This window comes from Triturus cristatus, chromosome 5_2, assembly GCF_964204655.1.
Source record: "Triturus cristatus chromosome 5_2, aTriCri1.1, whole genome shotgun sequence".
Lineage (NCBI taxonomy): Eukaryota > Metazoa > Chordata > Amphibia > Caudata > Salamandridae > Triturus > Triturus cristatus.
The window spans coordinates 182,745,892-182,771,530 of NC_140588.1; positions in this window are offsets into that span (position 1 = coordinate 182,745,892).

The window sequence follows — 25,639 nt, forward strand, 5'->3', positions numbered from 1 at the left end:
CTCCTTTAATTAAATCACATCAAGTCCCACCCTGTGGGCGTGTGCAGCATTGCCTCATGGTACTTGTGGTTTGCACACTATAAATCCACACTGGGTGCTGCCGTGCTCGTGTTATTTAAAGTTTAATGTCCCCAGTGGGTTGATCAAATTGGAAAACTGCTCCTCCTGCCATTACTATGTCCCACAAGACTGGACTCTCCCATTCTCACAGCGTCCTGAATATATATATATATACCAAAAAATAACTCTTTGCTGATCATCCTCCCAAGTGCAAAAACAGGTTAATAGGACGGTCAAATATATATATACATATATATATATATATATATATGTATATATATATATATATATATATGTATATATATATATTATCTACTGGCGGTCGCCAGTAGATAGTTATAGTTACAACCTAGTTTCCATAGGAAATCTCAAAATTCTATTTTGAATAACTTTGGCGCCGGTTGACGAATCCTCGCGAAATTTTCAAAACAAATGGGGCGCTCCGTTCAGCTCCTACCCTGAAAGTCTCGGGGTGATTCGTCAAGCGGGGGCTGAGAAAAAGGGGGGGTCCCAAAACGCGTTTTCCCCATGCATTTTTCCATAAGACCTTTAGTCGCAGCTACAGCCCGAACGGCTGAACAGAATTACTTGAAATTTGGCAGAGAGGTAGTCCTCAGGTCAGGGAAGTGCCCTTTGCAGGTTTGGTGTCAATCTGTTCAGTAGTTCCTGAGAAAATGAAAAGTAAAATCATATACATATGTGGGCAGAGCCTAACCACACATCTCATCCTGAGATCTGATTGGCTGTCAGCACTTCATCCAAGAAGTGTTGGCAGCCATCTTGGGACCAATATACATGATTGCACCTCATTAAAAAGCATTGCAGTTAATAGAAGGTTTTAAGACTTTAGTTACATTATAAATCATTTGTTGATGGTACCATACTCATTTTAGGAATTGTGGTATGTTCTAAGGTGATTTCACCATGTGAAAAAGCCTTCTGCTAGGATATCATGATTTAGAGAAAAATATTTTCTCATGCTTTTCCCACAGAGGTTTGGAAGGTGATCTATAAGCTAAACTGAGAGCTTATTTTCTGTAAATTCACATTATCTTTCTCAGTCATGTGAGAATGAAGTCTGACATTCTCAGTAAAACATGTACATCCAACAAGGGCAGAGACTGTCAGTTGATTCCTTTGTGTTCTACTGCAGCTTCCCAGAGTGTTCCAAAGAACAACTAGAGCACTAACAGTCTTACTTATGATAAACGTATGGCACACCTGAAGCCATCTTGCTTGGATTAAAGTGGTAACTCTTAAAACATTTAATTTAAAAAGGAACAAAATGAGGGGGTTCATTTTTCCATAAAAAGTATGATTAGTGCTGCAGAAAGAAAAATTAGGGCACATTTTGAGTGACTTCTCAAATCCTCTCCTATTTCATTGAAAAATTCTGACATGCAGACTGAAACATGCACTTTCAATACCAGCAGCAGTTTTCCCTGGTGAGCAGTAGCTTTACTACAGTGATCTAATGAGCAAAAAGAGTGCTAACATTCTGAATTTATGGCAAATGTGTGACACATCTGAATGCCTTCTTGATGGAATCAAAGTAAAAAACTGAAAGTATTTCCTACTGAGGAGACTGCAGTAAATGAGGAAATTAGGAAACTTCATAACAAATAAGTCTCCCAAGATGGCCACCAGAGACAAAAGAGCCCAAATGTAGCCCAAATATCACCCAGATGTAGCCCAAGTATAGCCCAATCACAGAATATCCCAGAGTGTTCTTAAAAACAACTAGAGCGCTTACTGTCTTCATTATGACAAAAGTATGGCACACCTGAAGCCATCTTGATTGGAATAAACTGGTAACACTTAAAACATTTAATTTAAAAAGGAACACAATGAGGGGGTTCATTTTGCCATAGAAATTATGATTAATGCTGAAGAAAGAAAATGAGGGCACATTTTGAGTGACTTCTCAAATCCTCTTCTATTTCATTAAACAATTCTGACATGCAGACTGAAACATGCACTTTTAATACCAGGAGCAGACTTCCATGGTGAACAGTAGTTTTACTACAGTGATCTAATGAGCAACTAGAGTGCTAACATTCAGAATTTATGGCAAATGTGTGACATATCTGAATACCTTCATGATGGAATCAAAGTAAAAAACTGAAAGCATTTCCTACTGAGGAGACTGCAGTACATGAGGAAATTAGGAAACTTCATAACAAATAAATCTCCCAAGATGGCCACCGGAGACAAAAGAGCCCAAATGTAGCCCAAAATCACCCAGATGTAGCCCAAATATAGCCCAATGACAGAAGTGTGCAAAACACTTAATATTTTGTGTTTTTGCAGTGTTATATAGTGCAGACTTGTCAGGTATTGGAGTGCTTTACATGAGCATTGGTTACATCACACAAGAACAAATTCATTTCGGTTGTAGACATGGGGAGACTAAGTGATTTGACCAGAATCACAGAATGTCGAGCTGAAGCAGAAACTCCAACCTGGTTCCCCAGTTGCAAAGCCTACAGTTCTGGATGTAACACCACATCCTCTCCCCTAAGTGCAACATTTAATCAAGTGGTCAACTGGATAAAAAAACATAAAGATAACAAATAATTTAAAAGTGCTTTGTCGCTATTTGAAAACTCAGAAAATATGTCCTTATTTTAGTCTTTTAGAGCACTAACCATAATTTTGATGCCAATAAGACCCTCTCATATATGTAATTTCTAAAGGAAATGCTCTAGGTATTACAGTTTTGATTACATCAAGATGACGTCAGGCGTTCCACACTCTTGTAATAAATATAGAATGTTAGCAATCTAGTTGTTCATTAGGATACTGTTGAGAGGCAGAGGCCAGGGGCACGGACTCTGAAAATTGAAGGCAGGTAGGAGGCTGCAAAGGCAACAATTTAACCACACTGAGCAGGCAGGAAGGGCCGTGGCAGCACAACAGACTATGGAGGGCAGTGGAAAGGGGGGCAGGGGCAACAAACCAACAATACAGGACTTGCAAGAGAGGCTGTTGCAATGTAATAGACCATTGTGGACAGAAGGAAGAGGCAATGGTAGTACAACCATACATGCCAACAGACCCGATTCAGCCAGGAAACGTCCAATGTTTTTAAGCTCAAATGGGCTTTATTTGATCTGTCTCCTGTCTACAATCTCCTCTTTTTCAATGTAACTCAAAGGGGAAAATCAATACCCCAGTTTTTTTTCAAAATCTCCCTCTTACCAAGTTCAAATTGTTCGCAAGTATGGTACATTGGATCATGGAAGGAAATGGGGTAGGGACATGGACTTGGATAAGAGGACAGGAGGGACATGGAGAGGTGCACCAAACTGACCCTGCAGGGCAGGCATCAGGGTTTGCAGCAGCACAATACACCACACAGGGCATGCGGGACGGGAGTGCAGCACAACAATCCATAGAAAGCAAGAGGGAGGGGACAGGACCATGCACATGGACAACAGAGAGCAGAGGGGCAAGAGGCAATGGTAGCTATCTGACCATAATGGACAGACAGGAGAGAAAGTTGCAGCATAACAGACCATAAAGGGCAGGAGGGACGGATCAGGGGCATTACAATGGAACAGACAAGCCAGGAGGGAGGGAGTAGGGGTCTGCACATGTAAACAGAGGGCTGGGGGCAAGGGGGCAGGGCAGAAGCAGCAAGGTAGCCATGGAGGTCAGGCAGGATGGGCACTAGAAGCAAGACACGCCATGAAGAGCAACAGTGAGACTGTGATGGCATACACACAGACCATGGAGGGAAGGTGGGAGGGGGTCAGGGGCAGCTAACTGACCACACAGGGAAGGTGGGAGGGGCCATGGCAGCACAGAAGACCATGCATGGCAAGTGGGAGGGTTAGTGGCAGCACAATGGCTATGATGGGCAAGAAGGAGGGTGCAGGGGCATGCACAAAGGACGATGGAGGATAGAAGGGAGGGTCAGGACCTGTGCACAGACAAGAAAGTTCAGGGGAAGGGGCCTCACAATAGACCGCACGGGGCAGGCAGGAGGAGCAGTTGCAGTACAACAGAGCAGGGAGGGCAGAATGGTGTGGCAGTACAATGGACCATGTAGGACAGGAGGAAGAGGATAGGGGCATGGCATGTGGACAGGCAGGGTGGAGGTGGCAGGGACAGGTTACAGTCATCTGACAATGCTAGGCAGGTGGGAGGGGAGTGGCAGCTCAACAGAACACTCAGAGTAGATAGGAGTGGCAGGTCCATGGAACATGGTGGGCAAAAAGGATGGAGCAGGGGCATGCACAAAGACATCAGAGGGCAGGGGGGAGGAGAATAGGGGCAGCAAGCTAAGCACAGAGTTTAAGCAGGAGGTCAATGATGAGGCATAGAATTGGGCAATGGAGGGCAGGAGGAGTGGACTGGTACATCATACTAAATTGAGGGCAGTGGCAGCACATCAGACCATGCATGGCAGGAGGGAGGAGGCTAGTCCATGGATTCACACAACAGAGGATAGGGAGGAGGGGGATGGGGCAGCAAGCTAACTGTTCAGAGAAGGCAGGTATTAGGAACTTTATTGTTTTTAAAACGTGTGTCTGTGCGAACTACTTAAAATATGAACAAGTATGCAGCATAATCTTACTTTTATTCAGCAAGAAGAGGACGTTTGTGACTGTGACTCCGGGCTCACTTGGCAGAAACACCCCCTGACCCTCCACCCCCTATCGCAAAATGTAATGCCCGTGAAAAGGGTAGGTGAACACAGTGTTATATAGAACATAGTCCTGAGAGCACGATTGAAAATGAAAACTAGATATAGTGCATGGTATAAACTATGCACCAAAAAGTGTGATATAAGATGAACCGGGCGTGAAATATAATATGCAATACATTGTGCGCAATGACAGATTCATTGGAGAGCGCGAGATAGCACAGGCACTAGCGCGTGCTATGCGATATGCGCCTTGGAGTGTAATATGCACAGGGCAGTGTTGTGTAACCTAACTAGTCTCTAAAGTTGAAATATAAAATATGTGCTGGGGAGTGTAACGTTGCATATGCACTGTGACAAAGATATGGATCCCAGATTGTAATATGTATGGCATAGCACTGTGCGTTATAACATAGGCATCGAGGAAGGCGAGTTAGATGGGGCAATATAACCCGTGCGAAGACAAGTGTGGCATGACATATTCACGGGGTGGTGTTACAGTGCACATGGGCTAGAGAGTGTCATAGCATACGCACTAGCTAGTGGAATACAACACAGAGGTGTGTGGCACTCAGCAGGCAATGGTGGGTGTAACACAGCATTGGGCTCTGCCAGGAGCGCGCTGTGACTCTCAAGTGATGTTCGTCCCTTTTCCAGAGAGTAAAATAAAAAGTATTACACATCCGGCAGTGGATGTGTGTTTTATTAACCGTGAGGGGGGTTTCTTGCATAGTTTTGGTCGAATTTTTGTCGAATCCCCTTTGAATGGCTTGGTGTGCATGTGTATTAAATGTGTCCGTCAATAGCTACCCATGTTTGTATAAATAAACGACAAGGGTGTCTACCGGGATTAGGCACGGTAGGGCATCAGACATGTCAGAGCTTCACTAGTGGTGTAAATACATTCCACGTGGATTCATTGTATGCATAGTCACCTTTTAATGAATATCACGCAAATCGTCATGGTGATAGGTACGTACGGTTTGTCCAGCATGTCCTAGGTGTGTCTATAAATATATATTTTTTTTTAAATAATAAAAAACAGTGGCCGCCCTGGGGATTGGGGTCAAAAAAATATAATTAGGAGACAGGCCCTGGGGGATGGGGTCATCAGGGCCAATAAATTAGAATAAGAAGGGGAACCACACAGCCCCCCTTCTTAAAAACTTTAAATAAATAAAAGACTGGCATCGTGCCGGAGGCCACGCCCCCTCCTTGCAGCACTCTGCAAACGCGCCCCCTGGCGAGTTGAAAGTTGGGGAATTAATTCCTCTTCAATACTGAGGGTCCCTGAGGGCCAACTAGCCCAACAGGCATCTCCAGTATGCGCCAGGGAGCTGCGCTGCAAACAGGTGTTCTGAGGCCAAGCCCCTTTTTACACCTCTCTGCAACGCAGCTCTGTGGCGCTTACTGGAGGTACCTAGTGGTCTAGTTTGACCCTAGGGACCCTTAGGATTCAAGGGGACTTAATCTCTCAACTTAGCCACAGGGCGCGTTTACACAGTGGTGAAGGGAGGGGACGGGGCCTGAGGTGACGTGTGCAAACACGCACTATGGCACGTTTTAAATTGGGGATATAATTTCCCTTCAATACTGAGGGCCCCTGGGGGCTAACTAGCCCACCAAGTGCTTCCAGTAAGCGCCACTGAGCTGCATTGCAGAGAGGTGGTCCAGGCCATGCCACTTTTTACACCTCTCTGCAACGCAGCTTTGTGGCACTTACTGGAGGTACCTAGTAGGCTAGTTGGACCCTAGGGACCCTCAGGATTCAAATGAACTTAATCTCCCAACTAAAAACTGACACAGGGCGTGTTTACACTGTGGTGAAGGGAGGGGACGGGGCCTGAGTTAACGTGTGCAAAAACGCCCTGTGGCCTGTTTTAAGAGGTAGTTTTAATCCCCCTGCCCTATTATATACCAGGGGCTTACAGAGGAGGTCATGCTAATCACAGGGGGACCCCAACGTATAATGTTGTATGTAGGTGTTTTCACTGTATTCTAAGTGTCTTTTAACATAGCACTGGCTCTAGGACTGGTTAGTCAGACTCAGTTACCACCAGTATCCGTCTGAAAAAGTTGAGGGTACAGGATGATTTTGCAACAAGGCTTCTTTCTGCTCTTCTTTTTGTTCTTTCTGCACGTTATCCTTCTTCCTGCACTTTTCTTCGTCTTTGAGGACTTCTGTTGCTTTTTTCTGCACTTCTTTTTTTCCTTTCTGTGCATTTTTTTTCTTTCTTCACATGTCCTATCTCTGTAGGCATAGTTAGAAATTAGCATTTAAAAAACCTTTGAAATGAAAAAAACATGGGTTTCAGGCACGTTATAGTTAGGAATTAGCATTTAAAAAACCTCAGAAATTCACTGAAAAAACCATAGGTTTCAGGGGTGTTATAGTTAGCTGGACTTTTCACTTGTACAAAACCATTGAAATTCCCCCGTTATAGTTAGTTCAGCTAACTATAACTCGCGCGCCCGCAATGCACTGCTGATGACGTCACATATTACATCACTCATGACATGGTCAGTGACATCACTCATGACATCACTGATGACATCTCAAATGACATGACTGATGACATGACTGATGACATCATCCAGTGAATGTGTGTTTTTCTGAAAATTAAATATGTTTTATATATGTATATCTCAAGGTCGATGGAAGAATAAATGGGTGTATAAGTGTCTAAATGGATGATTTGTTTTTGAAAAATTGATTGTCTTTAGGAAAGCCCAGCACACTTGTTTAAGTAACGTCCCGCCCTTAGTGGGTGTTGCATAGTGCACGGTGCATGCTGGTACTTGAAGTTCATACCCTCAGTGGGTTCCAATAACTTCTTTGGCAGCTTATCTTGATACTCTAAGTAGAGTTCCGGACAAAACGCTGGTCTATTAAGCCTTAACAGCATTAGCGTATCGGTGAGAGATCGTTCCCACCACAGCCTCTTTGTTTGCTGGTGGTGCGCTCCAGCGCGGCAGGGCTGCCGCGTAATCATGTTCCAACAAAATGCCCAAGCATACCTGGACGCACTCAATGCTGCTATAAACCAAGGTTTTTATTGAATCATGGCGACCAGCAGTCACATTCCGGTATTTAAAATCTCATTGCCGACGCGTTTCGAGGTCTTTTGCCTCTTCTTCATGGGCGGCTGCTTCAAAGTCTTTAGGAAAGCCCAGCACACTTGTTTAAGTAACGTCCCGCCCTTAGTGGGTGTTGCATAGTGCACGGTGCATGCTGGTACTTGAAGTTCATACCCTCAGTGGGTTCCAATAACTTCTTTGGCAGCTTATCTTGATACTCTAAGTAGAGTTCCGGACAAAACGCTGGTCTATTAAGCCTTAACAGCATTACCGTATCGGTGAGAGATCGTTCCCACCACATCCTCTTTGTTTGCTGATGGTGCGCTCCAGCGCGGCAGGGCTGCCGCGTAATCATGTTCCAACAAAATGCCCAAGCATACCTGGACGCACTCAATGCTGCTATAAACCAAGGTTTTTATTGAATCATGGCGACCAGCAGTCACATTCCGGTATTTAAAATCTCATTGCCGACGCGTTTCGAGGTCTTTTGCCTCTTCTTCATGGGCGGCTGCTTCAAAGTCTTTAGGAAAGCCCAGCACACTTGTTTAAGTAACGTCCCGCCCTTAGTGGGTGTTGCATAGTGCACGGTGCATGCTGGTACTTGAAGTTCATACCCTCAGTGGGTTCCAATAACTTCTTTGGCAGCTTATCTTGATACTCTAAGTAGAGTTCCGGACAAAACGCTGGTCTATTAAGCCTTAACAGCATTAGCGTATCGGTGAGAGATCGTTCCCACCACAGCCTCTTTGTTTGCTGATGGTGCGCTCCAGCGCGGCAGGGCTGCCGCGTAATCATGTTCCAACAAAATGCCCAAGCATACCTGGACGCACTCAATGCTGCTATAAACCAAGGTTTTTATTGAATCATGGCAACCAGCAGTCACATTCCGGTATTTAAAATCTCATTGCCGACGCGTTTCGAGGTCTTTTGCCTCTTCTTCATGGGCGGCTGCTTCAAAGTCTTTAGGAAAGCCCAGCACACTTGTTTAAGTAACGTCCCGCCCTTAGTGGGTGTTGCATAGTGCACGGTGCATGCTGGTACTTGAAGTTCATACCCTCAGTGGGTTCCAATAACTTCTTTGGCAGCTTATCTTGATACTCTAAGTAGAGTTCCGGACAAAACGCTGGTCTATTAAGCCTTAACAGCATTACCGTATCGGTGAGAGATCGTTCCCACCACAGCCTCTTTGTTTGCTGATGGTGCGCTCCAGCGCGGCAGGGCTGCCGCGTAATCATGTTCCAACAAAATGCCCAAGCATACCTGGACGCACTCAATGCTGCTATAAACCAAGGTTTTTATTGAATCATGGCGACCAGCAGTCACATTCCGGTATTTAAAATCTCATTGCCTACGCGTTTCGAGGTCTTTTGCCTCTTCTTCATGGGCGGCTGCTTCAAAGTCTTTAGGAAAGCCCAGCACACTTGTTTAAGTAATGTCCCGCCCTTAGTGGGTGTTGCATAGTGCACGGTGCATGCTGGTACTTGAAGTTCATACCCTCAGTGGGTTCCAATAACTTCTTTGGCAGCTTATCTTGATACTCTAAGTAGAGTTCCGGACAAAACGCTGGTCTATTAAGCCTTAACAGCATTACCGTATCGGTGAGAGATCGTTCCCACCACAGCCTCTTTGTTTGCTGATGGTGCGCTCCAGCGCGGCAGGGCTGCCGCGTAATCATGTTCCAACAAAATGCCCAAGCATACCTGGACGCACTCAATGCTGCTATAAACCAAGGTTTTTATTGAATCATGGCGACCAGCAGTCACATTCCGGTATTTAAAATCTCATTGCCTACGCGTTTCGAGGTCTTTTGCCTCTTCTTCATGGGCGGCTGCTTCAAAGTCTTTAGGAAAGCCCAGCACACTTGTTTAAGTAATGTCCCGCCCTTAGTGGGTGTTGCATAGTGCACGGTGCATGCTGGTACTTGAAGTTCATACCCTCAGTGGGTTCCAATAACTTCTTTGGCAGCTTATCTTGATACTCTAAGTAGAGTTCCGGACAAAACGCTGGTCTATTAAGCCTTAACAGCATTACCGTATCGGTGAGAGATCGTTCCCACCACAGCCTCTTTGTTTGCTGATGGTGCGCTCCAGCGCGGCAGGGCTGCCGCGTAATCATGTTCCAACAAAATGCCCAAGCATACCTGGACGCACTCAATGCTGCTATAAACCAAGGTTTTTATTGAATCATGGCGACCAGCAGTCACATTCCGGTATTTAAAATCTCATTGCCGACGCGTTTCGAGGTCTTTTGCCTCTTCTTCATGGGCGGCTGCTTCAAAGTCTTTAGGAAAGCCCAGCACACTTGTTTAAGTAACGTCCCGCCCTTAGTGGGTGTTGCATAGTGCACGGTGCATGCTGGTACTTGAAGTTCATAACCTCAGTGGGTTCCAATAACTTCTTTGGCAGCTTATCTTGATACTCTAAGTAGAGTTCCGGACAAAACGCTGGTCTATTAAGCCTTAACAGCATTACTGTATATATATATATATATATATATATATATATATATATATATATATATATATATATATATATATATATATATATATATACACTTAAAAAACCATAGGTTTCACACATGTTATAGTTAGCTGGACATTTTACTCGTAAAAAACCAATGAAATTCCCCCGTTATAGTTAGTGCAGGCAACTATAACTCACGCGACCGCAATCCTCTGCTGATGACGTCAGATATTACATCACTGTATTTAGACACTTATTTACCCATGTCTTCTTCCATTAATCTTTAGCTATACATATATTACAAATATTTATTTTTCATAAAGACACATATGTCATCAGTGATGTAATATCTGACGTCATCAGCAGAGGATTGCGGTCGCGTGAGTTATAGTTGCCTGCACTAACTATAACGGGGGAATTTCATTGTTTTTTTACGAGTGAAATGTCCAGCTAACTATAACATGTGTGAAACCTATGGTTTTTTAAGTGAATTTGCAAGGTTTTTTAAATGCTAATTCGTAACTATAACGTGTGTGAAACCTATGGTTTTTTCAGTGAATATATATATAGACACAGAGAAAATGCCTCATGATCACTCCAAAGTGTTTCCTAAGCCTGGTTGTATTATAGGTGTTCACATATGTATCGATTGCTGTTATTTTAGCAAGGTGCAGATGCTCGAAATATGGCATCACTTGATGGTTTGGAACGCCATCAATAAAATAAATCTAACATTTTAACTCCATTTATGTTTTAGTCAACTATAGGACAAATGGCTCAGTTCTCCGGGATGAATAATATGCGTCTCGCGTCAAAGAGATCTTTTAACGAAGAGGGATCGAGGCTTCGTTGCGTCAATGGCCTCTTTATCCTCCGCTCACTCTGTCACATAAGACGCCCTCGCAGTCTCTAAAAGACAAGGCCAGGCATGTATTCCAGACTCCTCGGAACATTCCCAAATTACTACACTCACCCAATTACAGTCCTCCTGGGTCCCATTCCATTTGCGGAAACTGGTAACAGGCCACCACTGCTGATAAAATGATGGAAGTATCCAGGCAACCATTGGCCTGTTTGATTAATGTCGCAAACATCCACATGCCGCGGCCTCTCTCAAGCTTCCAGAGGACCTGTCTCCAGTGCATGGTCATAAATGTCGGCCTCCTGGCTGCAGTACTTTCCGAGATCTGCAGACTCTAACACACGCCCATCACCACCATAGGGACTCCGTTTAACCCTCCTGTGAGAGAAAGCCATTTCTGCTCAGTTTTGGACAGTGTCCCCGCTAATTATGAACGACAGGAATTCATATTTGATGGGAGTTTAGTCGACACTGCTAAATTGTGCATTTCAGTCGAGAGCTGCGGTTGTAGGAATTACTTTCTGCGTCAGGACGTTGTGAAGTGGAATAGTTTATTCTGCACTCCTGTCACTATAGAAATATCCCCCCCCCCCCTCACCAGCACTTTATTTTAGGGAACCGTATATCTTATGAGAGCAATGTTTTTACAAGTGCCACCAACGACGTTCTCGTGTTTCCAGAAAAGTCCTCGCGCCACCACAGACATTTTTATTGCGACGGGATAAATAGGCATAAGGTATGCCAGATGTGTTAAGGAACGCTTTATGTCTGTAACACTGCATTGTGCTAAAAACGTGTGTTCTTTAAAACCGGTCTACAATGTGCTAGACCAGGGCTTGATACATGTTCCTGGAATAGGGTGTGACTGGAATAGGGTATGGCTAAGATTATGAGTAGGTGTGACTTACTTAGTTTTTGTAGCCCTGCATGCCTTCCGGGTAGTGTAAGCGGACTTCACGTCTCCACACAGGACGAGACTGTATTGCACTTTCAAAAGATGTCAACCACAGATTGAGAATACCCAGGTGTCACAAATGGGAATTTAAACTGTCCTGCTTGGCATGGGCTGGGGTCAGTGACTTTGGAGCTGTAGAATCAGGTTCGAGTCTGGACTCGGCTCAACATCATCTGATTCGGGGCAAGCCACTTAATCTCCAGGTGCTCACAAAAATGAATGTGTCCATGTGTAATATAATGTAACCGGTGCTCAATCCCTCGGTTCGCGCTATCTAAAACGACAAAAAGATAAAAGGAAAGATTACAGAGCCGCACCTTATCTAAACAAGGGCCCAGATATAATATATATTTAAACCGTCTCTTGCACAATGCGAAGAGACACCATGTAGTGTAAATAAAAGAGGAGGGTTGATTGGGGAGAGGATGTGGTCCATGGGCTTAAACTACCGACTTTGGTGCAGAAAACCAGGGTTCGAGCTCGCGTCCACATTCTGTGATTCTGGATAAATCACCTAATCTGCCCGTGCTTGAATGTGTAATGTAAATACGGTGCTCATGTAAAGCGCTCCAATACCTTCGGGTCGAGTTCGCGCTATATAAATATGCAACAAAAAAAAATTAAATTTGATACGAAAATAACAGCAAATGTCACTGTCAGGTACAACTAACTTGTTTAATAAATGCAAAAGGTGCGCAGGGTGGAACTGACAAGTGTTTAATTTTTAAAAGAATAGGTGCTGGTCCCAAAAGTTTCTCTCCGAAGACTGCGTCGGGCGCTATGCAAGGGTTGGGTACCAAATATAAATGCTGCTTAGTCTTGGTTCCACCTCATGCCCCCCCACCCCCAATCCACTTCTGGACTCCTCCTGCCATTTGTCTCAATTTTGCAGTTTCTGTTCTTTTCCACCCCTTCTTTCTTTGTCACTGTTTTCCTTGTTTTCCTTCATTCTTCTTTCCCATCTACTGTGATCTTCTCTCTTGCTCCTGGTCAAAGCGTGGTGAGGAAAAATAAGTGCCTGTCCCCAAAAACAAGTTCCTTGGGCCCAACCTCCAACCACCAGCTCAACTTTTGGACTGCAGGAACAGCACAAACATCCACAGGATTTCCCACAAAGCCAGATCTACTAAAGAACCATGGCCTGGCATTGCTTGAATCCTAATCCCTAATTCCAAGTGCAAGAACTGGAAAACGATGGGGAAACAAAATAATCTAAATATGCAATTTCTGAGAAATATATATTTTTTTTATGCTTGTTAGCCTAGGGAGTTTGTCCTTGCATAGACATTTGTACTGAAAGATGTATTCCAAGAACCAATGTCATGCAAGGCCCTATCATCTCTCCTTTGTGCAATGATGCAACTCTTAGAGTCGCAATAATTTGGCATTTTTTTTGCATGAGCATGACTGTTGGCTTTATTGGAAGTGCAGCTCTTTGTAGATTAGGTGCTGTCCAATTTCTACAATTCACACAAGGTAACGCCACAAATTTGTATGCAGTGCTGTGTTATCATACTTGTAATGAGTGGTCGAAGTGCATTAAAAAAAAGTAAGGGAACTGTGATGCTGTGCACAATGGGGGAGGGGCGAATAAGCATTAGACGGGAGCAAAAAAAATATTCTGTAACTTTTTTCTGTCTTTCACCTTTAGGTATGTACATATAAAATAACACACAGCTTAAATGTAAAATAAATGTATGTTAAGTTATTCAGTGTGAAATGCACTATTGTACTTTATGAAACCTCTCTTAGCTATGCACTGCAGAGGTCTGTGTCTGTAACTGGACAGTCACGGAATTGAATCCTGGTTGGACAAGTGGAGACTAGTTAGGGACTAATACAGGAGACTGTCTCACGCCCCTTTAAAAAGCACACACTTCACAGCTCATCAGGTAACTCATTTCCTATACCACTCAAAAAAACAAATTCTGAATCATCAGGAAGTGTCAAGTGACTCCATTCATTAAAGCCAATACCGGCTTCCGAGCTCCCTTTACATTTACAGATTAACTCTTTGGCACATTTACATTTCTTTTAGGCAAGCAGGCAACCTGGCACGGAGGCTTGTTTGTTTGTCTGTCTGCTCCTCCCTTGGCTTCACAGCACAGGATACTCCCTGCCTCAAACCTCATTGAAAGCATTTCAGTGGTCGGCAGTAACCGTCCTGCGACAGTTATCTTTTCAGCAAAAGTAGGGGAACTGTTTCCTTAAATCACAAAAAACTATAGGGCATATCAACAACAACCGGCGATAATTATCGCTCAGCGCTCTTAGCGTGAGAATAATGATCGCCGGCTAGCGTGAATTTTTATCGCTGAGATAGCGTGCTATTAGCAACGCTTATCTCAATAGCGATAAAAATCCTCACGCTAACAGGCTAACGTGAGATTATCGCTGGAAACCCAGCGATAATCACACGTTACCTTGTTGATAGGGACAGGCAAACTTAGCCATGATATCCTCCTTCCATAGGATATCATGGCTAAGTCTGAACATTAGCAGACGTAAAAAAGCAGCGTTAACCGCGGTTAGCGCTGCTTTTTTTGTCTCTAACAGGGTTAGCGACATTCTTGATAATAGGAGAAATGTCGCTTAGCGACATTTCTCCTATTATTTTACTCTGGAACGCCCCCTTTGCATCTCATTAGAGATGCAAGGGGAAGCGTAGAGTAAAAGGGTGCTAACATGCAAATTTGCGTGTTAGCACCCTGTTGTTGATAGGGGGCTAGTTTTATCTCTGCTTTTTTGGCTTTTAAAGCCAAAAAAGCAGAGATAAAGCCCTTGTTGATATGCCCCATTGTGTGGGAACTTCGTGTCTCTCCGATCCCGCCCACTTCGACCACTGCTTGTAATAAGTCAGAGCCCTGGCCTGACATGGTGGCTGCGAGCAGAAACACATCTATTCGCTAAATACATACAGTGCTAATTAATGACTCGACGTGACAGCAACACTGCTGATAAAATGCATGGATATGAACTGGTCCTAAAGCCTGTGCAAAGGTGTAAATGTGTCTCTGAGTTGGCTTTGCACTGTTGCAAATCATCAATATATGGTCAAACATACATTGTGGCACTGCTTGTCTGAAAGAAGTCACTGCGTCTAGGGAGCGCATTATGGGGCATATTATCAAGGACGGCGTTAAAATTATCTCCGGTTTAGCGGCAGAAAACTGCCGCTAGCGCGGCGATAATGGGCTTGATAATATGCCCTGGAGAATTCCAATAGAAGCCCATGTTCTGGTGTGAACATGGGCTTCTATTGGAATTCTCTGCGGCATATTATCAAGCCCATTATCGCCGCTGTCGCTAAACCGGCGATAATTTTTAACGCCGTCCTTGATAATATGCCCCTATGTTTGTCCCGCCATAATTCAGACGTCTTCCGGCACAGGAGGGCGTTGTAATAGAACTTTTGAGGTAGAGTCCTCACGACTTTGTAACTGCCCTCCATATCGTGAAAATTCTCAGTCAGGGTCATGACAGTTGTCAGCTACTAACCACTGACCTAGTTGATATTGTTACACTGCTAACAAGTCCTGCACATACTTCCTGGTGCTGGCTCCCCTCCATAAAGAGAGGGTACACCATGATGACCACTTTACCATAATCTAAAAGTGTATCGCATTTGCACGCTATCATACTAGTGACACACAGACCCAACTGAACATATTAAAAGTGTAACCTGCCACTAGAAAAGTCCAGATGGGCCATATCATTTTATATCACATTTTTTTTATAGAATGTTGTTTTTATAGTGGTGATTTGGCTTTTTTGGTATATATCAATAGATGTGTTGGTTGACTGCCTGATTGACATTGATACATTTATTGATCTGTATTTTCAAAGCACCACTTGGAACTTCATGAATGATTCTTGCACTTTTAATGTCTCTGGATACCTAGTTCGAAATTCGAGGCTATTGAAATTTCCTTAATGCTTCCAATATGTTTGAATGAAATGTTATGTTTTATTTAAAATCATGATGCAAATCAGTATTTGAAGAATACCAATTGAAAAAAATACATGATGATAGTGTTTAATTTGTGGAAGAACGAGTATCGGCTCAACTCAAAAGCCAGCATCTTCCAATTACACGCTTGCATGCCAAATACCAAAGCTGCGCTGTCTTGACTCCGCCTCATGCCTCTTTAATTCACTAACAGACACTCCCTGCCTCTTAATCTCACAATCCTCCTGTTGTGACGGATTTCCTGTCTTTCTGGTGCTTTTTCTTTCTATTGTGTTTGTTTTTCCCTCTCTTGATCTCAGTCAATGTCTGATGAAGGAAAATGACTGCCGGTGAACCTCACTGGCAGTCACCTGCTGAAAATATGCACTGCAAAATGATTGGCTGTGTGTTCCTTGACTTAGATTTCTCCAACTTTTTTTTATCTCAGTATTTTGACATCTGTTGTTAACCAAGACCTTTTGATTTTACTAAAAGTATATGTACAATACACTGATAGGGGCTTTCATGGAACCCTTTTTTTTCGATTGCTCTGTTATTATGTCATTCACATTTTCTTCCACCCACCCGGCATTAAACATGCGGAAATGGATTAGTCCAATTCAGTCATTGGCTTATGTGACTGTGAGTTAGGGCATTTTGTCATTTCATTAAGAGGACATCCACACAAAGAAGTTCCCTTAAGTGCCAGGCACACTATAGCGATAGGTGCTTGTCTGAGACCCAAAAAATATTTTCGCTTTTAACCAATGGCTTCTCTTTTAGATTGGTGAGAGTCCAGCAGCTTCCCCACCAATATAATTTTGTTAAAACTATGACAAAACAAAACACACTTTGACAAAGTCAAAAGACTAGCGGCCAAAGCCGTCATTTGGTTTTGCCAGTGCTTGTTCAAATATGTGAACATTTACCTAAATAAAAATGTGGTTCTGAAATTATTATAGTGCGTTTCAGAATGTGATGCACTTACATGCCTGAAGGAGCATTTCAGTTCCCTAAGACACCTATCATGATCCAACCATCAATTTCAGCAGCACTTGACTGCCATTAACATTTTGACTCTGGCAACAGAGAGCTTAGATGTCAACTAGAGTGCATTTCATCAGCTAACAGAGAAAGGGTATACTGGGTCAGTCCTCTTCAGACATTGCTTGTGTGGGACAGCCTTTTTCAGCCATTTTGTATCAACCCAAGGGAGGCACATTTTCCATCACCTAGAGAATTATTGAGCGGTCATACATTTTGCAATTGTGAGTTTGCATTGTTGGTCAAAACACAGTCTATCTTGACTTCACCATCAAAGATGGCCACAGCATTGGCAATCTCCACAACCATGCATTTTTCCAAAACAACTGCCACAGTGGGATGTACATGTTGTTAAGAAGGTAGCAGTGCTGTTTCAAGTACACTCTCATAGTGCTGCAGCATCGTTACATTAACAAAGGAGATCTTTGAGTTGGCAGTAAGTGTACCGCTGCTGAGCACAATATCATCTGTTTCCGTTAGGATACCTTTGTTTTCTTAAAATTTAAATCACAGTGGACTGTGATGAAATGAAATTAAATGGAAGTATCCCTGCATCAGAATTGACATTTTGGCAAATTGAATAAGGGCCTGATTATTAGTTTGGTGGACAGTTTTACTCACAAACGCGACGGCTATCCAGTCCACCAAATGACAATTTCATAGAATATAATGGAATTGTAATTTGGTGGATGGGATATCTGTCACGTTTGTGATGGAGTTACCCTGTCCGCCAAACTTGTAATCAGACCCCTTAGTCACAGAAGTCGCATTTTTGTAAATCATTTAAATTCATACTGTAAAGGAATGTAAACAATTTCACCAGAAAATTCAGAATATTGAGTTTCACTTATTTTGTGTAATTTCTGTTTTTCTTGTGAGCGCTCAGTATTCTTTTCTTGTGGGAGTCTTGTTTGAAACAGACAATGCACGTGGGAGCTGTAAAATGGGATGTGTGCATCACGCTGGAACAGTCACCACATGACTGTATACACAATCTATTGAGCTAGTGGCTCGTGTGACTTTTGTGCACAAAGACATATCTCATACAATTATCATTCCGCCAACTGCCCATGAGAATTACGTGTATTAAGCACCCAAAAAATAAATTTTCCTACCCTTGCACCAGGATCGGACTGGGAAAGAAAATAGCCCCAGGCACCACATTTAAAGTGGTCTCCATTAGCGAATCAGATAGCTAAAGAAGTGGTCCACATTTACAGATCTGAGCACTTTTTAACTTGTAAAGAAACACTGTTTGAGCTTGCTGCAAGAATTGATTGAGGTAATATGAGAGAAATCAACAGCAAAAACCAGCCCACCAGACATAAAACAGGCCCACAAACAGCCCAAAAAAACATCCAACACACTGTTCTGTCATACAAGCCCTTCAGGAACTGCCTGATTGCCGTATAGGCCAGACCTATCTTGCCCTGCACAACATGAAAGGAACCAAGGACCTCGAGAAGAGTATTTTGTGGTAGGAAGGGGTTAGAAGACTACATAAAGGTGCCTGAGCAAGGCAATCTCGAAGGACATTTATATATGTTTTTGGATAGGTGTATTTATGAAGCTGGAATCCAACAGACGAATAACAAAATTTGAAGGGTTAAGATTGGCAATGAGAGAATTTAGATGGTGTGAAATTATTGAAAGTTTAGAGAAAAACAAGACAGTGAAAATATTGAAGCTGTATAAAGGATGAGGCAGGTTTCAGTTGCCTAGTCGACTATGGTAATTGGTCAGTTATCAGTAGATATGGGGACGCTTTGAAATTAATATTTCTGTCCCATGGAACTACTTGCTATCAGTTCATAAAAACATACACATGAATATTAGGTTCCAGTTATTAGCAATTACTTCTAAATGAGTGGCCAAAAAGTATAAAAAAATTCAAGCAGACAATCAAGTGCATTCCTTTTATGTGATTTAGAAATATTAAGACAATTAAATCCATCAGTTTAAAAATATACAAATTTAACTGGGCCAATAAGCAATTTCTCAGCCACGTTAATTCTTTACAATCTCACAGCAAATGTTCTACTGATCTGAGTTTTTCTCTTCCTCTACATTTGCCTTGGGAGCAAGTCAGACCTCCCCAGATACCCTCAGCCTCCAACACCGACAAAAGTTGAATACAATTCTCTCAAGCTTTCAAATTTTAAAAGGATATTTTATAATTTATATTGCAACAAATTATACCAACCAGTAAAATGTGCTATATCCTTGGTCAATTTTATTGTATGACAAGGACACCCAACAGCATGAGTTAACATACAGTATAAAGTGAGTGTAGTAGCCGTCAAAATGCTGCTTTTCTTCTGACTATTATCTAAAAAGAAGGTTTTTGAGTCGAAGGTATTTAACTACTGTTAATAAAAATAATCATGCTCATAGGAATTTCCACTCTGTATTCAATTCTTTTTGAATGTGGCAACCTATAATTTTGGATTGGGCCCTACAATTGTAAACAACTAAATTGAGGAGAAGAACATTGCGTACAACCAACTAGAATTTAAACTGTATTTTAAACTCAACATTTCATCAGAAGTATTACTGCTAACTCTTGATAACCTGCTAAGGAAGGGGTCCTCTAGCTGGTTGACTGAATACTCCAGTGAGAGTAGACATATAGGAGGAGCCCAATACAGCGGTTATCTTAGCATTGTAAACATAAATTAAGGGCTCAGTAGAAGAGTCTTCATGCAACTTATTGAAGTGCAGTACACTTTTTATATTAATCTGGGCTGAATTTGATTTAGATATAATTACATATGTCCACGTTATAGTAGTGTCAAATCGAATAACTAGATGTTTATAGTTAATAATCTTCTCTAGTGGGCAACCTTACTTGTACCATTCTTTTGGAAAAGAAGACCACCTGAATAGCATAGCCTTAATTTAGTTCGTAATTTTTTCCCTTTAATGCATTATTACGAGTTAATTTGTTAGCACATCTAAAGTCCAAACGGTGTTCTATCACATATTAATAAGACAATTTGCAACAAACAAGGTGATGCAAGGAATGCTTGAGTTAATCTTAGCCACTAACATTCACTCGGGGCATCATCCCAGTTTCTAGTTTATCCCCTACTATGCCACTCTAGAACACAGACTAGACATATTCAAATCAGTCTTCAATAGAAACAGTCCAGCCTGGGTCCCCTTCAGACAAGAACACAAATACCACAGTACTGTTTAGGTTTAGTTATGCCTCGTCGGTTAGGTATAACTTAAGTTCTGAGGCACAGCAAATTTGGGGCCCACTATATCTGTTGCACTTGGGGCATAAGGTCTGATATTCAATGTGCCTAAAAGACATAATGGAAGGCACTGATATTCAATGCAACAAAAGTTGGTGGAACGGTTTTTGTCTGGAGTAATAATATATTGAAATTATTGAGGCATATTTTAAAAACTGTCCACATTCAGATACATGTAGGGCAACATAATCCTGTTGATCAGAAGGATGAATTTAAATTTAAATGTGGCAGGATATTAGTTGAGTTATCAGGAAGGTAAAATCATCTTAGTTGGCCCATAAAATTCGAAAATGGAAAATCTGTTAATGATATCTGTCTTTCCTCCTGCCAAAACATCTTTTTTCCCAAACATATTTGCAATTTGTCTTTGCACATAACTAATTGTAAATTTAGGGTGTGGTGTATCACAGGCCAGCACAGCCCTTCCTTTTACATTGTGACTGATGTCCTAATCAATCATACTGCAAAATGTACATTCACAGAGGGTCACTACACCTACTGCCCCATCCTTTCCGATCCCTCATTTTTGCAGTAGAGGGTCACTTCTTCTAATCTTCTTGCAGTATGTAAGATGAATAAAAACAGGATGCCTGGTAAACCTGACCTCATTTACAGATCAAAATAAATTAGCTACATTTGCAGAGACACTTAAACTGTAATTACAGACAAAGGTCCAGGTGCATGGCAAACTTTATTTAATCTTCTGTTAACCCTGTAATGTTTAACACAAATGTTGATAGTGTCTGTCAAGATGTGTGTGTTTCTCCTGTTTGGCTGTGTGGGGAAGCAAACTTTATGTGGGTTAAAGGCCTAATTGGGGTTGAGAGGTCTGGTCTGTACCCTCCTTTGCAGTTTCTCCAGGACATTAAAAGAGTTTCACAGTACAGCAGCAACATCTCTACGTTTTGTATTAGATATAAATGGCCGCACACTGCTCGTCATACCAGCAAGTTGCCCCATGGAACTATGGGCGATGTAGTAGCGACGGCGAGTACGCCTATGCTACAAAGTGTAAGAGTAAGTATGTGTTGCATTAGCCATCCCTGGACACGTGTTTCGAGGTAGTTGCCTCTCGTCAGCAGGGAGTAGGTAAGTGTAGAGGGGTGCCGTGTAGACTGCCTGCAATTAAAAATAGGTAAAGTACCTTTCAAGGCGCGCAGGTGCCGGTCAAAGACTCGTCAGTCCGGTAGCTCAGGAGAGCTGTAATGAATTAGATATAAATGGCCGCACACTGCTCGTCATACCAGCAAGTTGCCCCATGGAACTATGGGCGATGTAGTAGCGACGGCGAGTACGCCTATGCTACAAAGTGTAAGAGTAAGTATGTGTCGCATTAGCCATCCCTGGACACGTGTTTCGAGGTAGTTGCCTCTCGTCAGCAGGGAGTAGGTAAGTGTAGAGGGGTGCCGTGTAGACTGCCTGCAATTAAAAATAGGTAAAGTACCTTTCAAGGCGCGCAGGTGCCGGTCAAAGACTCGTCAGTCCGGTAGCTCAGGAGAGCTGTAATGAATTAGATATAAATGGCCGCACACTGCTCGTCATAACAGCAAGTTGCCCCATGGAACTATGGGCGATGTAGTAGCGACGGCGAGTACGCCTATGCTACAAAGTGTAAGAGTAAGTATGTGTCGCATTAGCCATCCCTGGACACGTGTTTCGAGGTAGTTGCCTCTCGTCAGCAGGGAGTAGGTAAGTGTAGAGGGGTGCCGTGTAGACTGCCTGCAATTAAAAATAGGTAAAGTACCTTTCAAGGCGCGCAGGTGCCGGTCAAAGACTCGTCAGTCCGGTAGCTCAGGAGAGCTGTAATGAATTAGATATAAATGGCCGCACACTGCTCGTCATACCAGCAAGTTGCCCCATGGAACTATGGGCGATGTAGTAGCGACGGCGAGTACGCCTATGCTAAAAAGTGTAAGAGTAAGTATGTGTCGCATTAGCCATCCCTGGACACGGACTCATGGTTACGCACCTGCGCGCTACGAGAGGTACTAGACCTGATAACGATTTTAGCAGCTTACACAGCAACCCCACACATTTTCCTACTCCCTGCTGACGAGAGGCAACTACCTCGAAACACGTGTCCAGGGATGGCACACACCACGCATACTTGCATTCACACTCGAGCATAGGTGTATCCGCCGACGCTGACCTTCAGGGACCATTTTCATTGGGGGAACACGACTGGTAGGTGTAGCAGTGTGCGACCAATCTGGTTTAACTTTATATTCAGGCTCCCTTGAGCTGGTGGAGTCGACGGGCTCATGGTTACGCACCTGCGCGCTACGAGAGGTACTAGACCTGATAACGATTTTAGCAGCTTACACAGCAACCCCACACATTTTCCTACTCCCTGCTGACGAGAGGCAACTACCTCGAAACACGTGTCCAGGGATGGCACACACCACGCATACTTGCATTCACACTCGAGCATAGGTGTATCCGCCGACGCTGACCTTCAGAGACCATGACTGGTAGGTGTAGCAGTGTGCGACCAATCTGGTTTAACTTTATATTCAGGCTCCCTTGAGCTGGTGGAGTTGACGGACTCATGGTTACGCACCTGCGCGCTACGAGAGGTACTAGACCTGATAACGATCTTAGCAGCTTACACAGCAACCCCACACATTTTCCTACTCCCTGCTGACGAGAGGCAACTACCTCGAAACACGTGTCCAGGGATGGCACACACCACGCATACTTGCATTCACACTCGAGCATAGGTGAATCCGCCGACGCTGACCTTCAGGGACCATTTTCATTGGGGGAACACGACTGGTAGGTGTAGCAGTGTGCGACCAATCTGGTTTAACTTTATATTCAGGCTCCCTTGAGCTGGTGGAGTCGACGGACTCATGGTTACGCACCTGCGCGCTACGAGAGGTACTAGACCTGATAACGATTTTAGCAGCTTACACAGCAACCCCACACATTTTCCTACTCCCTGCTGACGAGAGGCAACTACCTCGAAACACGTGTCCAGGGATGGCACACACCACGCATACTTGCATTCACACTCGAGCATAGGTGTATCCGCCGACGCTGACCTTCAGGGACCATTTTCATTGGGGGAACACGACTGGTAGGTGTAGCAGTGTGCGACCAATCTGGTTTAACTTTATATTCAGGCTCCCTTGAGCTGGTGGAGTCGATGGACTCATGGTTACGCACCTGCGCGCTACGAGAGGTACTAGACCTGATAACGATTTTAGCAGCTTACACAGCAACCCCACACATTTTCCTACTCCCTGCTGACGAGAGGCAACTACCTCGAAACACGTGTCCAGGGATGGCACACACCACGCAAACTTGCATTCACACTCGAGCATAGGTGTATCCGCCGACGCTGACCTTCAGGGACCATTTTCATTGGGGGAACACGACTGGTAGGTGTAGCAGTGTGCGACCAATCTGGTTTAACTTTATATTCAGGCTCCCTTGAGCTGGTGGAGTCGACGGACTCATGGTTACGCACCTGCGCGCTACGAGAGGTACTAGACCTGATAACGATTTTAGCAGCTTACACAGCAACCCCACACATTTTCCTACTCCCTGCTGACGAGAGGCAACTACCTCGAAACACGTGTCCAGGGATGGCACACACCACGCATACTTGCATTCACACTCGAGCATAGGTGTATCCGCCGACGCTGACCTTCAGGGACCATTTTCATTGGGGGAACACGACTGGTAGGTGTAGCAGTGTGCGACCAATCTGGTTTAACTTTATATTCAGGCTCCCTTGAGCTGGTGGAGTCGACGGACTCATGGTTACGCACCTGCGCGCTACGAGAGGTACTAGACCTGATAACGATTTTAGCAGCTTACACAGCAACCCCACACATTTTCCTACTCCCTGCTGACGAGAGGCAACTACCTCGAAACACGTGTCCAGGGATGGCACACACCACGCATACTTGCATTCACACTCGAGCATAGGTGTATCCGGCGACGCTGACCTTCAGGGACCATTTTCATTGGGGGAACACGACTGGTAGGTGTAGCAGTGTGCGACCAATCTGGTTTAACTTTATATTCAGGCTCCCTTGAGCTGGTGGAGTCGACGGACTCATGGTTACGCACCTGCGCGCTACGAGAGGTACTAGACCTGATAACGATTTTAGCAGCTTACACAGCAACCCCACACATTTTCCTACTCCCTGCTGACGAGAGGCAACTACCTCGAAACACGTGTCCAGGGATGGCACACACCACGCATACTTGCATTCACACTCGAGCATAGGTGTATCCGCCGACGCTGACCTTCAGGGACCATTTTCATTGGGGGAACACGACTGGTAGGTGTAGCAGTGTGCGACCAATCTGGTTTAACTTTATATTCAGGCTCCCTTGAGCTGGTGGAGTCGACGGACTCATGGTTACGCACCTGCGCGCTACGAGAGGTACTAGACCTGATAACGATTTTAGCAGCTTACACAGCAACCCCACACATTTTCCTACTCCCTGCTGACGAGAGGCTACTACCTCGAAACACGTGTCCAGGGATGGCACACACCACGCATACTTGCATTCACACTCGAGCATAGGTGTATCCGCCGACGCTGACCTTCAGGGACCATTTTCATTGGGGGAACACGACTGGTAGGTGTAGCAGTGTGCGACCAATCTGGTTTAACTTTATATTCAGGCTCCCTTGAGCTGGTGGAGTCGACGGACTCATGGTTACGCACCTGCGCGCTACGAGAGGTACTAGACCTGATAACGATTTTAGCAGCTTACACAGCAACCCCACACATTTTCCTACTCCCTGCTGATGAGAGGCAACTACCTCGAAACACGTGTCCAGGGATGGCACACACCACGCATACTTGCATTCACACTCGAGCATAGGTGTATCCGCCGACGCTGACCTTCAGGGACCATTTTCATTGGGGGAACACGACTGGTAGGTGTAGCAGTGTGCGACCAATCTGGTTTAACTTTATATTCAGGCTCCCTTGAGCTGGTGGAGTCGACGGACTCATGGTTACGCACCTGCGCGCTACGAGAGGTACTAGACCTGATAACGATTTTAGCAGCTTACACAGCAACCCCACACATTTTCCTACTCCCTGCTGACGAGAGGCAACTACCTCGAAACACGTGTCCAGGGATGGCACACACCACGCATACTTGCATTCACACTCGAGCATAGGTGTATCCGCCGACGCTGACCTTCAGGGACCATTTTCATTGGGGGAACACGACTGGTAGGTGTAGCAGTGTGCGACCAATCTGGTTTATCTCTACGTTTTGTATATGGAGGATTCTGGGGGTGAGGGAAGAGGTATTTGATTTTGTCTATAAAAAACCTTCAGCTT